General features: G+C 40.0%; 1 protein-coding gene and 1 pseudogene across 1 annotated transcript in view; both read left to right on the forward strand.

The window, feature by feature from the left end:
• Nucleotides 1–16,053, forward strand: part of LOC121437110 (X-linked interleukin-1 receptor accessory protein-like 2) — a 573,807-nt gene that overhangs the window by 387,802 nt on the left and 169,952 nt on the right. The window lies entirely within an intron of this gene.
• LOC121437060 lies at nt 332–6,236 on the forward strand (annotated as a pseudogene).

The following is a 16,053-nucleotide window of genomic DNA, read 5'->3' on the forward strand; positions in this document are numbered from 1 at the left end:
TTTCAGGGTCTATTGCCAAGTGTCTAGGTTTTGAAGACCCAGAAGACAAGAAATCCAATTCTGGTATGGGTTTTGAATTTTCCTGTAAAGAATGAGTATAGACCCCTTCTATGGCATCCCCTGCTACTCCTATCCCATCATCAAATAACTTCAGAGTCACTTTTTATAATAAACATCTGTGCCAATGTCTTCTGTGAATTTTCATTTTAACCTATAAACAAAATAGAGAATGGAGCTGATTCTTAATCCTTCCTTATGGACCAGCAGTTTTCTGTGGCTGCATATGTTATTGCCCCTGCTCTTGTAGCACTTTCCCACCTAGGCAGTTAGCATGGGTGAGTCTAATCTCCCAGCAAAGTCTATACTTAGGAAATAGTTGTTAATTGAAGCACAATTTCTGTTCTTTTGCCAGATTTGGTTTGATGCCAGTTTCTCTTTCCAAGATGCCAGTGACCACCTGCTGTCAGCAAGGGAAAGGAAATGGGGCAAAGAAATAAAGAGAAAGAAAGGTTATAGAATAGTCAGGAGAAAAATGTGATTATGGAACACATTCCACAAATTAAGCAATCTACAGAGGGTAATTTGGCAAGTGGCAATTGTCAGAATGTCATGTCAGCTTTAAAATCAGAAAGCTGCCATTGTCACTTGGCTTGTAGAGATTCACTTGGGGATAGAAGGGAGCGGGAGCCAGTATGGATGAAAGCCAGAAAAGAGGAAGCTGCACAAGTGCTCTGTTTATGGAATTCTCCTCAGGGAAATAAAACCATTGCTTACTCCACAACTGGATCCTGCATATTCTTAATGAGATAGGGAGGGAAGCATGCAGAGAAGGTGGGAAGGGTAGAAAAGAGACATAAAAACAGGGTTTGCATCCAAAGACATTCAGGAGTAGAAGTGTCAGTACTGGAAACTAACTCAGTGACTAAAATGTAGTGGAGTTCGGTATGCAGGATTCTGACTTTTGCTGAATAGGTAACTGGTGTTCCTAGACATTCATATGACCTTTCAAGCCATAAATCGGCTTACTTCATATTTCCTTTCTCCACTGTAGGTGTCCCTTCTTTGCTGATCCCAAAGAATTTCTTGATAAAAAATTTGCAAAAAGATTTGGGAAATTATATCATACAGTGCACCAAGAGATATCTAATATCTCTCTCACTCTAAGAATGTCTGAATTAATTCTTTGAGAAAAAAGTAGAGCTCTAATTTTTTATTTTATTTTAAAATTTTTCAGACCATGTATTTTGATCATATTCTTTTCCCTACCCCAACTCCTCCCAGATACTTCCCACTTGCTACCTTCCCAACTTCATGTGCTTAGAATTTTTTAAAACCTTTATTTCTGTCTAAGCCAGCAGCTCTCAACCAGTGTCATGACCGCTTTGGGGTTGCATATCAGATATTCACATTATGATTCATAACAGTAGCAAAATGGCAGTTTTGAAGTATCAACGAAATAATTTTATGGGGCTCAACACAACATGAGAAACTGTATTAAAGGGTCTCAGCATTCGGAAGGTTGAGAACCACATGCTCTAAGCAGAAGAAAACAGGGGATGACATAATTAGTAAAGAATATTCCAGCGAGGCACAAAGACCAAAGACGATGAGAGAGAAGACAATGGAGCAACTGTTGAATCCTGTTGCTCTCTTTAAGAGGGGGAGTGAGAATCCAAAAACATGCATAACTCAGTCAGCAACTCAAAGTTGAGTGTTACCTCAGAGTATCCATTTTGTAACTTCCTTTTTCTTCTATCCTAAATACTCCCAGGGAAACTGATGGCTCTGATTTGCGAAAGTAAATCCATTGGGTAAAATGGTAGAAAGATCACTGAAATGATTTGACTCTAATGGTAGTAGATATGGAACAAGAGAACTCAAGACAATTGTTTGCTTCAATTTTGAAAGTACTTTTCAAGTAAGTTCTTTAAACCCAGCATCCCAAAGAAGCAATAGTTCTTTTTAAAAATCAATAAATACGGATTTGCAAATAAAAAGAGAGAATGAATGCATACATCATACTTATTTGCATTTCCATACAGCACACTTACTATCCATAATAAAGGAGGGGACAGCAGACACACAAAAGATGCAAACAATGGATCAAATACTTCATCAAGCATGAAACCAGAGAAACCTATTCTCTTAAAGTTAAGGATGCAGATTTATTGGGAATATCATTTAGGCTTGATGTCCTTGGACTATAAAAAACATGAACAATTTCTACACTCTGACATATATACAGGGAGACATTCACACACAACCCATATGCCTATTGAAGTGTCTGTAATTCTACCAGGAAATCAGAATAGTTTGTTTTAATATAAGCAAGAAGCAATAAGTCTAGCACAGGATTTAGACATAACTATTAGCATAAGAGGACTTTCAGTTAAATAAAACAGTATCTTATTAAAGGTACAGATCTGTGATTAATGATCCAACATTTCCACTTAAGAGCTCATTTCCATATGAATCTTCAATTCCATTGTGATGGATTATGTCATTCTGAATTACTTGGTGTCTTTTACCATACCATTATTTGGGGGTGAATCTGGAGGACTGATAAATAAAATCTCATTTGTCAATTTGTCATGGATTTTTCTTGGCCTAAAATGTTTTATAAATCTTATTAATATAAGATTGAACTATTGAAAATTTTTGAGATTCTCTTCCCATGGATGTTGGAGGAGGCTGCTTGTTGGTTCCCAGCTGCTCAGCCCCAAAATAATCACCAAGAAACTATATTATTTAAATCACTACTTGACCCATTAGCTCTAGCTTCTTATTGATTAACTCTTACATCTTAATTTAACCCATCTCCTTTAATCTATATATCGCCTTGTGGCAGTGGCTTACCAGGTAAAGTTTAAATGTCTGTCTCCAGAGGTGGCTCCATGACTTCTCTCTGACTCTGCCCTTCTTCCTCCAAGCATTCACCTTAGTTTTCCCCTCCTAGCTTTGTTCTGCCCTATCAACAGGCCAAGGCAGTTTTCTTTATTCATTAATGGTAATCACAGCATACAGAGGGAAATTTTACATCACATGGATAATTTTTCTTTTTTTCTCTTTTCTTTATTTTTGCTGAAAATGAACAGCTCGTGATATTTATCTAAGTATCTTAGAAAAGATTCTTTCAAAGGAAAATAAAGCTCTAAAAGAAAAAAAAAACATCAAAACACCAGACAGTCAACTTCATTGAGCCCCTCCTCTTTTAATGCTTCCATTCTTTTTATTGGATCTCACCAAGAGTAGTGTCTGTAACAAGATCCAGAGCTTATAAATAGGATTCAGAAGGAAAACCCTGATTAAACTGTCAAATTTGTGTCTGTATATGTGTGTAAAAGAAAGTCAGTATGAAACAAACAACAATGATATTGAATAGCACAGTCAAATGCATTATATTGGGGGCTTTTGTTGTTGTTGTTGTTTTTTCAAGACAAAGTTTCTCTGTGTAGCTTTGGACCCTGTCCTGGCACTAGCTCTTGTAGACCAGGCTGGTCTCGAACTCACAGAGATCCATCTGCCTCCCGAGTGCTGGGATTAAAGGCGTGAGCCACCACCCAATTGCATCATTTGCATTAGAACCACCTACTCAAAAAGAGTAGCTTTCCTCAGGAAGTTGCTTGAATAGTAGTGGCTCCTTTCTGTCTTCAGGCAGTATCTCCTATCCCTCAAATTTGACTTTGTGATATTAGCTGCATATTCTAGATATACCACACAGCACATTTCTAATTAAAAATGCATATTGTATATGTGTGTACCAACAAATTCATCTCAAAAGGAAAATCAGAAGACAGTTATCGTTCCTTTTCCTGAGCCTATTATTAGAATCTTCCTAGAACTTTGTAAGGTAATGCAAAGAAGCCATCACACAAATGATGACAAATAGGAGGTATCATAGAAAGCTCAGCTATGTTGCCCTGACATGAGGTGCTACTGATGTGCATTTGGAACCCTTTATAAACCCCCCCCCAAAGCTTGACATAATTCATAAACTGTTGTTTACTTGGATCCTTCAGAGAGACAAAGAGAAGGGATTCTATTTTATTACTTCTCTGTTAAACTCTTTATCTTTTTCCCTACACATGTCAATCCAGGAAATATCAACTAGGTGAGTTTCAAATAAAAGGAAATTTTATTTATGGTAATTTATTGGATTAATAATTTACATTATTGCACTGCATGGAATGCTGGCTTTGAAAAAGAAGTTAATTGGATGGGAGAGTGGTTGCAACCTTTTTTAATTGCATGAAATCATTGGCATTGCTTCGAACCTTCTCATAGCCACCCAGACCCTGATCTTTCTCTTATTACCAATCATCACAGAGCTATTCTGGCACCAGTTTAGCTTCTTTGAAGTACTCAAATACTGCACATTATCAAAGAAGTGACAGTGTGTATACCTTCTATAAGCAGCAAATTATTGCTTCATGGTAGTTAAACAATTGCCACCCCCGCCTCTACGATTTACTTCACTGCATTCTATCTGAAGAAGTACCCTATACTTCTATTTTAGACTTAATAATTCATCACAAAATTGTGTGTATTCATATACCTGGCCTTATATTTTATTTATGGTATATACTTTCTATCCTGTATCATGATTTGATCCTTCCACCTAATCAGCATGGATGATTACCAGGTTCAATAAATCAAACTGCTATAAAGTCATGCACCTAATGGCAAAATTACAACTGAATCCCTGATATGACTGGTGTGCTCAGTGTCTTTAGTAGCCAGTAAGGCTGCCACAAAAATTTCAGTTCCCCTTGCAACCAACTATATATTAAGTTTAGACTTCTCTGTCCCTTTGAAATCATTTGTAAATGACGTTCTTTGGCTCTGGAAATGTGAGCAGAAGGGTCCCTTGTCATTTCTTGGTAGAAGCATTTCATTGCCAGTGTTCATATCTAGCTTTTCATTTATTCTTCTGTAGTGACATGGAAACCTATTTCAAAATGGGTTGTCCTTTGAGTCAGTCCTTTGAATGATTACCTGACAAAGCGTTCACCTTACCAGCTTGTATTGAACATGTAATCAAAGTGAAAGATGTACCCTTGTTGTTTTAATACAGTGGGATTTGAGTTATTTCTTAATGGACCAGCAGCTGTCTGTGACTGCACATCTGTATGTTATAGCCTCTGTGCTACAGCACTTTCCCACCTAGACAGTTAACATAGATGAGTCTAATCTCCCAGCAAAGTCTGTACTTAGGAAATAGGTGCTAATTGAAGCACATGCTTTCCATTAAAAGAACCAGTATTTTCTTTTCTTTTTTTTTTGATGTTATACATATGTTTATATATTTAACAAGTTTGTGTACTTGACAGAACTCCAGCATAACAGCCCATAACATCTAGAAACACCTGATTCAAGTCCAAAGCAGATAGAGCACAGGCTCCATTGAGGTGGTTGAGGGTCTGAATCCCGTACAGGCTTAAGGCTGAAAACCAGTGTTCTGAAGGGTTGCCACTTAAGAAACGGCGAAACAAACCCTGAAGGTGCTGTTTAAGACTTAACTGGAGAAAGCAGGGGTGGAGCACCAGCTTCGAAGAGAAGTGGAGATACAGTCCCACTTGCGGCACCCCAACATCCTCAGGCTGTATGGATATTTCCACGATGCCACCAGAGTTTATCTAATTCTCGAGTACGCACCCCTTGGGACAGTCTATAGAGAGCTCCAGAAGCACTCCGAGTTTGACGAGCAGAGAATGGCTACCTACATCACCGAGTTGGCAAACGCTCTGTCTTACTGTCATTCAAAGAGAGTCATCCACAGAGACATTAAGCTAGAGAACCTGCTTCTTGGGCCAAATGGAGAGTTGAAGATTGCAGTCTTTGGGTGGTCTGTACATGCTCCATCTTCCAGGAGAACCACACTGTGTGGCACCCTGGACTACCTGCCCCCCGAGATGATTGAAGGCCGGATGCACGATGAGAAGGTGGACCTCTGGAGCCTGGGTGTCCTCTGCTATGAGTTCCTAGTTGGGATGCCCCCCTTTGAGGCACAGACCTACCAGGAGACCTATAGAAGGATATCACGGGTTGAATTCACATTCCCCGACTTTGTGACTGAAGGAGCCAGGGATCTCATTTCAAGACTGTTAAAGCACAATGCAAGCCAGAGGCTAACACTAGCGGAAGTCCTTGAGCACCCCTGGATCACAGCTAATTCCTCAAGTCTTCGACCAGCCAAAAAAAAACAAAGAGCTAAGCTAACTAGCAAATCGTCTTAGAGAATTTGGAGCCGTGGCCACTGTGCAGCTGTGAGAAATGCGCCATCAAGACCTGCAGGAGCATCATCACTGCCCCCGGTGCCCTGCTGAGCAGGCAGTCCCTGGCCTTGCATGCAGGAAGCCTCACCTGAGCAAGAACCATGCTGCTCTTCTTGGTTCAGTAATCTGGAGGAAGGTTCCACTGCAACAGTTCCCATGGCCTGTGACCCCCAAATTGTCCTTGTTGGGGTCTCACTGTGGGAAAGTTCTGACTCTGGCCACCTTCGTAGTGATCACCTGTGTCCGTAGCCTTCAAGTGCCTGAATGTGTGTGTAACTTATTGGGCCGCCAGGCCTGGGAAAGCTGTTGGAATGAATATGTAGTTTTCTTTTAAATGTTAAAATAAAGAAAGAGTATTTTCTTGTTGGTCTTTCTCATTGCCTTAAATCTGTAAAACCTTACTCTCCCAAAATAATGGTACTACTTCTGCAAGTCTGCACTGGTAACAACTGGTGCACATTCTCAAAATGAAGTATTCTGGATTGGGTAGATATGCTGAAAGGAGTGTCACTGCCGAGTTTTTGAAGCATAATAGTGATAGATTCCGGCCTTGAAGGAATATGAAAAAGACAGTAATTATTCTTGCAACTTTTAATCAGCTAAGGATACTATCCTCTTCCTACATGTGTGGTTTTGCATCAGAAAGGAAGATGTTTAATGTGAGAGGAGAAAAGGACCAATTAGATTAGAGGAGATGAGCACGGCAGTGAGCAGGTGGCATGCATTTGGAGGTAGACATGCCATATTGAATTTAAGTGTATTTCACATAGTATCAATGAAGGAAGAAGATGGGTAAGAATTGAGAGGGGAGGATAACTGTTTACAAGCACCCTCAAACCAAAAATGAACTCTTTAAAGCTAGAAGTAGGTTTCTCTAAGTGTATCTTGTGACAGTGAAAATGTCAGCTATTGGAAGGAATTGGCAAAAGTTGTCAGAATTGGGGGGTAAAATGTATTATGGAAAAAATAGTTACCTTTTTACAGATATAATTCAGACTTCAGCATGGCCTTCCCTTTATGCTGTACAAATATTCATTATCTTTTTCTCTTCGACCTTGACATAATCACTCATAATAAAATACCTAGGAAAGGCAATCAAATTTTAGAATTTCAGACATTATAAATAGAAAACATCAAGAAATTGTGGCATTAAACTTTCTTTTGTCCTGTGGAGGAAACAGATATCCAGAAAGTAAAATAGACTTGACAGTTCATACATAACTATTAACCCATAGGACTATCAGGATCCATACCTATTTAATCAAATCTTTTTTTTTAGACCATAATTCTTTTTTTTATATTTTTTTAATTTATTTATTTATTAAGGATTTCTGCCTCGTCCCCACAACCGCTTCCCATTTCCCTCCCCCTCCCCCGATCAAGTCCCCCCCCTCATCTGCTCGAAGAGCAATCAGGGTTCCCTGACCTGTGGGAAGCCCAAGGACTGCCCACCTCTATCCAGGTCTCGTAAGGTGAGCATTCAAACTGCCTAGGCTCCCACAAAGCCAGTACGTGCAGTAGGATCAACAACCCACTGCAATTGTTCTTGAATTCTCAGTATTCCTCATTGTCCGCTATGTTCAGCTAGTCCGGATTTATCCCATGCTTTTTCAGACCTAGGCCAGCTGGCCTTGGTGAGATCCCAATAGAACATCCCCATTGTCTTAGTGTGTGGGTGCACCCCTCGTGGTCCTGAGTTCCTTGCTCGTGCTCCGTCTCCGTCTGCTCCTGATTTGGACCTTGAGATTTCTGTCCGGTGCTCCCGTGTGGGTCTCTGTCTCTGTCTCCTTTCATCGCCTGATGAAGGTTAATATTCCTGAGCATGCCTTTGTGTTTGTCTTTGGATTCACCTTATTTAGCTTCTCTAGGAACATGAATTATAGGCTCAATGTCCTTTATTTATGGCTAGAAACCAAATATGAGTGAGTACATCCCATGTTCCTCTTTTTGGGTCTGGCTTACCTCACTCAGGATAGTGTTTTCTATTTCCATCCATTTGTATGCAAAATTCAAGAAGTCCTTGTTTTTTACTGCTGAGTAATACTCTAATATGTATATATTCCATACTTTCTTCATCCATTCTTCCGTTGAAGGGCATCTAGGTTGTTTCCAGGTTCTGGCTATTACAAACAATGCTGCCATGAACATAGTTGAGCATATACTTTTGTTGTATGATAGGGCCTCTCTTGGGTATATTCCCAAGAGTGGTATTGCTGGATCCAGGGGTAGGTTGATCCCGAATTTCCTGAGAAACCGAAACACTGCTTTCCAGAGTGGTTGCACAAGTTTGCATTCCCACCAGCAATGGGTGAGTGTACCCCTTTCTCCACAACCTCTCCAGCAAAGGCTATCATTGGTGTTTTTTATTTTAGCCATTCTGACAGGTGTAAGGTGGTATCTTAAAGTTGTCTTGATTTGCATTTCCCTGATCGCTAAGGAAGTTGAGCATGACCTTAAGTGTCTTTTGGCCATTTGAAGTTCTTCTGTTGAGAATTCTCTGTTCAGATCAGTGCCCCATTTTGTAATTGGGTTGATTAGCCTTTTACGGTCTAGTTTCTTGAGTTCTTTATATATTTTGGAGATCAAACCTTTGTCAGTTGCAGGGTTGGTGAAGATCTTCTCCCAGTCAGTGGGTTGTCTTTTTGTCTTAGTGACAGTGTCCTTTGCTTTACAGAAGCTTCTCAGCCTCAGGAAGTCCCATTTATTCAATGATGCCCTTAGTGTCTGTGCTGCTGGGGTTATACATAGGAAGTGGTCTCCTGTGCCCATGTGCTGTAGAGTACTTCCCACTTTCTCTTCTATCAGGTTCAGTGTGTTCGGACTGATATTGAGGTCTTTAATCCATTTGGATTTGAGTTTTGTGCATGGTGATAGATATGGATCTATTTTCATTCTTCTACAGATTGACATCCAGTTTTGCCAGCACCATTTGTTGAAGATGCTCTCTTTTTTAAATGTACTTCATATTTAAATTCTTAACATAAAAGTCTATTTAGCATCTTTGGATTTCAGTGTGGTGATTTCTCAGAAAATTAGGAAACAACTTTCCTCAAGACCCAGTAATACCACTTTTGGGTATATATCCCAAGGATGCTCAATTGTGCCACAAGGATATGTGCTCAACTATGTTCATAGCAGCATTGTTTGTCATAGCCAGAACCTGGAAACAACCTAAATGTCCTTCGACCAAAGAATGGATAAGGAAAATGTGGTACATTTACACAATGGACACAGCAGAAAAAAAAAAATAACATCTTGAATTTTGCAGGAAAATGGATGGAGCTAGAAAGCATTATTTTGAATGAGGTAACTAACCCAGACACGGAAAGACAATTATCACATGTACTCACTCTTAGGTGGTTTTTAAAATATAAAGCAAAGAAAACTAGCCTATAAACCACAATCTCAGAGAACTTAGACAACAATGAGGACACTAAGAGAGACTCACATAGATCTAATCTACATGGGAAGTAGAAAAAGACAAGATCTCCTGAGTAAATTGGGAGCATGGAGACCTTGGCGGAAGGTTAAAGGGGAGAAAGGAGAGACAAGGAGGGAAGCATAGAAAAATGTAAAACTCAATAAAAATCAATAAAAAAAATATAAGCTACATCCTCTCAACAGCAGTATGTTATTGTGGAAAAGAAGAAAATACACCATTAAGATTATATAAAACATACAAGTTTTGGTCCCTATAACAAAGAAACCTAAATACCCTATGTCTTGATATTTAAGTGTGATTGGCCACCATGCTCGTCAGTGTATCGACAGTCAAAGAAATACAACAATTCATACTGTAATAGATTGCAGCACTCTGTCTCCAATAGCTCTACTGTCTTCTATTGTACTCATCTACTTAGTCCAAGATGACTATTTCTTTTGTTTGTTTGTTGTGTTTTTATTTGTTTTTTAATTTTGTGCAGAAGAACCTTGCACAGTGGTACAAGATGACTATTTCAAACAACTGCTATAGTAATTATACTAACTTCAGGTTTTACTCTTTAGCATAGAAATTAAATTTTACCTTGTTTATTTGTTTAAATATGAGCTCTCATTATTATAGATTGCTTTTATATTGCTATTATTAAAAACTATGAATGAAAGGTCCAAGAGACCCTCCAAAACAGTGGTTTTCTACCTGTAGGTTGTATCCCTTTGGGAATTTAATTATCCTTTCACAAGGGTCACCTAGGACCATTGGAAAGTTCAGATATTTACATTATGAATCATAACAGTAGCAAAATTACAGTCATGAAGTAGCAACAAAAATAATTTTATAGAGGTCACTACAAACTGAGAAACTGTATTAACAGATCACATCATTAAGAAGGTGGAAAGCCACTGCTCTAAAACAGTATAGTCTCTTTCCATTTCCCTTTGATACCTCTCAAAACTTTAAGGTAGGACCCTATGTTTGAAGACAGCACATACTTTAGGCATAGAAAGATATAGACCAGAAGGGAGCTATAAGCCTCCTCCCTGAAGGCTAACACTCCTAGCCTCTGAAGTTGCAATATAGGTTCCCAAGGGAGACAAGTACTCAACAGTTCTACCCACATAGAAAGCTTGTAAACCACAATAATGACTGTCCCAGGGAGATGTTCCCAATGGTGGAATAGTGGCGCCAATGTCTTAGGGCTAACCAACAGCTATGTAGTAGGATTTGAGGCCAACTCAGTAAGAAGGAACTCATGTCTGTATTATAAAGTTACTCAATAACCCATGACAAGAGGGGTCATAGACCTTAGAGAACAACCTACTACTTCCATTTCTTTAAACTAATATTTTGAACTGTATTCTAAATACTTATCCTTATGCCCACAGACAAATTTATCTCTTCTTCCTCATCAAAGAGGCTTTTATTTTACAGTAGAGTGGGGCTACTATAGATATCATAACTAGTCAAAATGCAGAGAATAAGTAACTGTGGGGTAGGTACCCAGTCCCAGTTCCTACCTCTACAAAAGAATCCCTGCCGGGTTTAATCCTTTAAACACACCTTTAATCCTGGCACTCAGGAAGCAGAGGCAGGCAGATCTCTGTGAGTTTGAGGCCAGCCTGGTCTACGAGAGCTAGTTCCAGAACAGGTTCTGAAGCTAAAGAGAATCCCTGACTCAAAAAGCCAAATAAATAAATAAATAAATAAATAAATATCCTAAACTTAAGTACATGAAGAATTGCAGAAGAGGCAAAGATTACCAAAAGCCAGATCACCAGGACACCTGCTGTGATATTGTGTCTTTATGCATAACAGAGATGCTGCACCTGTGAAATTTCAACAACATAGTTCCCTATACAAGACCTCCACTGTAATCACAGCAGTCAACATGACAGTTGGACTGAGGAAAATATTACAAGGCCCCAGTCACAGATGACGAGCTACAGGTACTTCAAGGGCTAGGGGAAAGAGAATTCATTTTGTCCAGGAAGGAACCCCTGATAGGTTAGCCAATCGTAAGTGTCTCACCTAAGAGATATGTATACAGGCAATGCTTACTGGACCCAAAATGTATGTGTTTGTGTATGTGTGTGTGCATGTATGTGGGTGAGTATATGTGTTCATGTGTATATGTGTCTCATGTTTATATCATGTATGATTATGTAACAATAACCACTACAAAAGAAGAGGACATAAATTTGAAAGGGGGTGAGTTTGACGGGGTAGAAGATGGAGCTGAGAGGAAGGGTTGGGAATGATATAACTCAATGTATTCATAGATGAAAGTATCAAAAAATTACTCATATCCAAAGGCAACTTAGACAGGGAAGAGCTTATTTCAGTTTACATTTTTAGAACATAGTCCTCAGGAAGTCAGAGTTGGAACTTAAGCAAGAACTCACGAAGAAACCATGCTAGCTGACTTGCTCAGTGACTCCCGCTCAGCTAGCTTTCTTATACAGTGCTGATTCACATGCTTAGGGACAGTTCAACTAACAGTTTACTGAGCCTGCCCACACCCGTCACCAGCCAAGACAATATTTCATACACATGACCACAGGCCAATCTGATAAAGGTAATTTGTCAACTGAGATGCCCATGTTAGGGGTGAGTCTACTTCCATCATGACCGTGTAAGCTGTGTCTGATTATTCCTCACGACTCCGTACCAGTTCAGTTACGGGAAATAATTATCTGTGTTGGACCCACACGGGCTTCAATAGTTTTGTAAGGTTGAGAATACAAATGAACCAGTACACTCATGTTGCCCGGTCTGGCCTCAAACTCACTATATAGCGAAAGGTCACCTTAAAATCCCAACTCTCCTGTCTCCACCACATGAATGCTGATGTTATAAGTGTTTGCTACTGTATCCAGTTTTATGAAGTACTAGGTGGGGATTGAATCCAAGGTTTTGTGCTTACTAGACACTCATTCGCTCAATTTAGCTATGTCCCCACACCATTTATTCTTTTTTTTAACTTTTTTTTATTGAGAAAAGAGAAAAAAAAAACAAATTTCCTCCTCCTCCCAGCCTCCCATTTCCCTCCCCCTCCTCCCACCCTTCTCCCCCTCCCCCCACTCGCTCCCCCTCCCTCTCCAGCCCAAAGAGCAGTCAGATTTCCCTGCCCTGTGGTAAGTCCTAGGTACTCCCCCCTCCGTTCATTTCTAGGAAGGTGAACATCCAAACTGGCTAGGCTCCCACAAAGCCAGCACATTACGTAGGTTCAAATCCCCGTGCCATTGTCCTTGGGTTCTCATCAGCCCTCATTGTTCGCCATGCTCAGAGAGTCCAGTTTTATCCCATGCTTTTTCAGTCACAGTCCAGCTGGCCTTGGTGAGCTCCCAATAGATCAGCTCCACTGTCTCAGTGGGTGGGTGCTCCCCTCGTGGTCCCGACTTCTTTGCTCATGTTCTCCCTCCTTCTGCTCCTCATCGGGACCTTGGGAGCTCAGTCCAGTGCTCCAGTGTGGGTCTCTGTCTCTGTCTCCATCCATCACCAGATGAAGGTTCTATGATGATATGCAAGATATTCGTCAGTATTGCTCTAGGATAGGGTCATTTCAGGTTCCCCATCCTCAGCTGCCCAAGGAACTAACTGGGGACCTCGGCTTGGGTATCTGGGAGCCACTCTAGGTTCAAGTCTCTTGCCAACCCTAAGGTGGCTCCCTTAACTAAGAACCGTGCTTCCGTGCTCCCCCATCCAACCTTCCTTCATCCCAATCCTCCCCCTTTCCCAAGCTCCCCCCCCATTCTCCCCCTCTCCCCCCTCTCTCCCCATCTCCCCTTACCCCCATACCACCCCACCCCCAAGATCTCAATTTTCTCCCCGGCAATTTTGTCTACTTCCCATAGCCAAGAGGACAACTATATGCTTTTCCTTTGGTTCACCTTCTTACTTAGCTTCTTTGGGATCACCAAGTGTAGACTCCGTGACCCTTGTTTATGGCTAGAAACCAATTATGAGTGAGTACATCCCATGTTCATCTTTTTGGCTCTGGGATACCTCACTCAGGATAGTGTTTTCTATTTCCATCCATTTTCATGCAAAATTCGAGAAGTCATTGTTTTTTTAACGCAGCATAGTACTATAATGAGTAGATATTCCACACTTTCTTCATCCATTCTTCCATTGAAGGGCATCTAGGTTTTTTTCCAGATTCTGGCTATTACAAATAATACTGCTATGAACATAGTTGAACAAATGCTCTTGTCATGTGATAGGGCATCTCTTGGGTATATTCCCAGGAGTGGTATTGCTGGGTCCAGGGGTAAGTTGATCCCGAATTTCCTGAGAAACCGAAACACCGATTTTCAAAGTGGTTGCAAAAGATTGCATTCCCACCAGCAATGGATGAGTGTTCCCCTTCCTCCACAGCCTCTCCAGCAAAGGCTATCATTGGAGTTTTTTATTTTAGCCATTCTGACAGGTCTAAGATGATATCTCAAAGTTGTTTTGATTTGCATTTCCCTGATTGCTAAGGAGGTTGAGCATGACCTTAAGTGTCTTTTGGCCATTTGAACTTCCTCTGCTGAGAATTCTCTGTTCAGTTCAGTGCCCCATTTTTTAATTGGGTTAATTAGCATTTTAAAGTCTAGTTTCCTGAGTTCTCGATATTTTGGAGATCAGACCTTTGTCTGTTGTGGGGTTGGTGAAGATCTTCTCCCAGTCAGTAGGTTGCCTATTTGTCTTGGTGACAGTGTCCTTTGCTTTACGGAAGCTTCTCAGTTTTAGTAGGTCCCATTTATTCAATGTTGCCCTTAAAGTCTGTGCTGTTGGGGTTACACATAGGAAGCGATCTCCTGTGCCCATCTCCTGTAGGGTACTTCCCACTTTCTCTTCTATCAGGTTCACTGTGTTCTGACTGATAGTGAGGTCTTTAATCCATTTGGACTTGAGTTTTGTGCATGGTGATAGATATGGGTCTATTTTCATTCTTCTACAGGTTGACATCCAGTTATGCCAGCACCATTTGTTAAAAATGCTTTGTTTCTTCCATTGTATACTTTTGGCTCCTTTATCAAAAATGAGGTGTTCATAGGTTTGTGGGTTAAAATTCGGGTCTTCTATACGATTCCATTGGTCAACTTCTCTGTTTTTATGCCAGTACCACACTGTTTTCATCACTGTAGCTCTGTAATAGAGTTTGAAGTCAGGGATGGTAATGCCTCCAGACAATCCTTTATTGTATAGGATTGTTTTGGCTATCCGGGGTTTTTTGTTTTTCCATATAAAGTTGATTATTGTCCTCTCAAGATCTGTGAAGAATTTTGATGGGACCCTGATGGGGATTGCATTGAATCTATAAATTGCCTTTGGTAGAATTGCCATTTTTACTATGTTGATCCTCCCAATCCAAGAGCAAGGAAGGTCCTTCCATTTTCTGCTATACTCCTCAATTTCTTTCTTCAATGCCTTAAAGTTCTTGTCAAATAGATCTTTCACTTCCTTGGTTAGAGTTACCCCAAGATATTTTATGCTGTTTGTGGCTATTGTGAAAGGTGAAGCTTCTCTGATTTCCCTCTCTGCTTCCATATCCTTTGTGTATAAGAGGGCGACTGATTTTTTGGAGTTTATCTTGTATCCTGCCACATTACTAAAGGTGTTTATCAGCTGTAAAAGTTCTTTGGTGGAGTTTTTGGGGTCGCTTATGCACACTATCATATCATCTGCAAATAACGAAAGTTTAACTTCTTCCTTTCCAATTCGAATCCCTTTGATCCCCTTATGTTGTCTTATTGCTATTGCTAGAACTTCAAGCACTATATTGAAGAGGTATGGCGAGAGTGGACAGCCTTGTCGTGTTCCTGAGTTTAGTGGGATGGCTTTAAGTTTCTCTCCATTTAATTTAATGTTAGCTGTTGGCTTGCTGAATATAGCTTTTATTATATTTAGGTATGACCCTTGTATCCCTAATCTCTCCAATACTTTTATCATAAAGGGATGTTGAATTTTGTCAAATGCTTTTTCAGCATCTAATGAAATGATCATATGGTTTTTTTCTTTCAGTTTATTTATATGCTGAATTACATTGATAGATTTTTGTATGTTGAACCAGCCCTGCATCCCTGGGATGAAGCCTACTTGATCATAATGGATTATTTCCCTAATGTGTTCTTGGATTTGATTTGCCAGTATTTTGTTGAGGATTTTGCATCGATGTTCATGAGTGAGATTGGTCTATAATTTTGTTTCTTGGTTGAGTCTTTGTGCGGTTTTGGTATCAGAGTAACTGTAGCTTCATAAAAGGAATTTGGCAATGACTCTTCTGTTTCTATATTGTGAAATACATTAAGGAGTATAGGTATTAGGTCTTCTTGGAAGTTCTGGTAGAATTCC

The sequence above is a fragment of the Microtus oregoni genome, unplaced genomic scaffold (genome assembly GCF_018167655.1).
Source record: "Microtus oregoni isolate MIOR12 unplaced genomic scaffold, Mior012 000050F_ref0000143, whole genome shotgun sequence".
NCBI lineage: Eukaryota > Metazoa > Chordata > Mammalia > Rodentia > Cricetidae > Microtus > Microtus oregoni.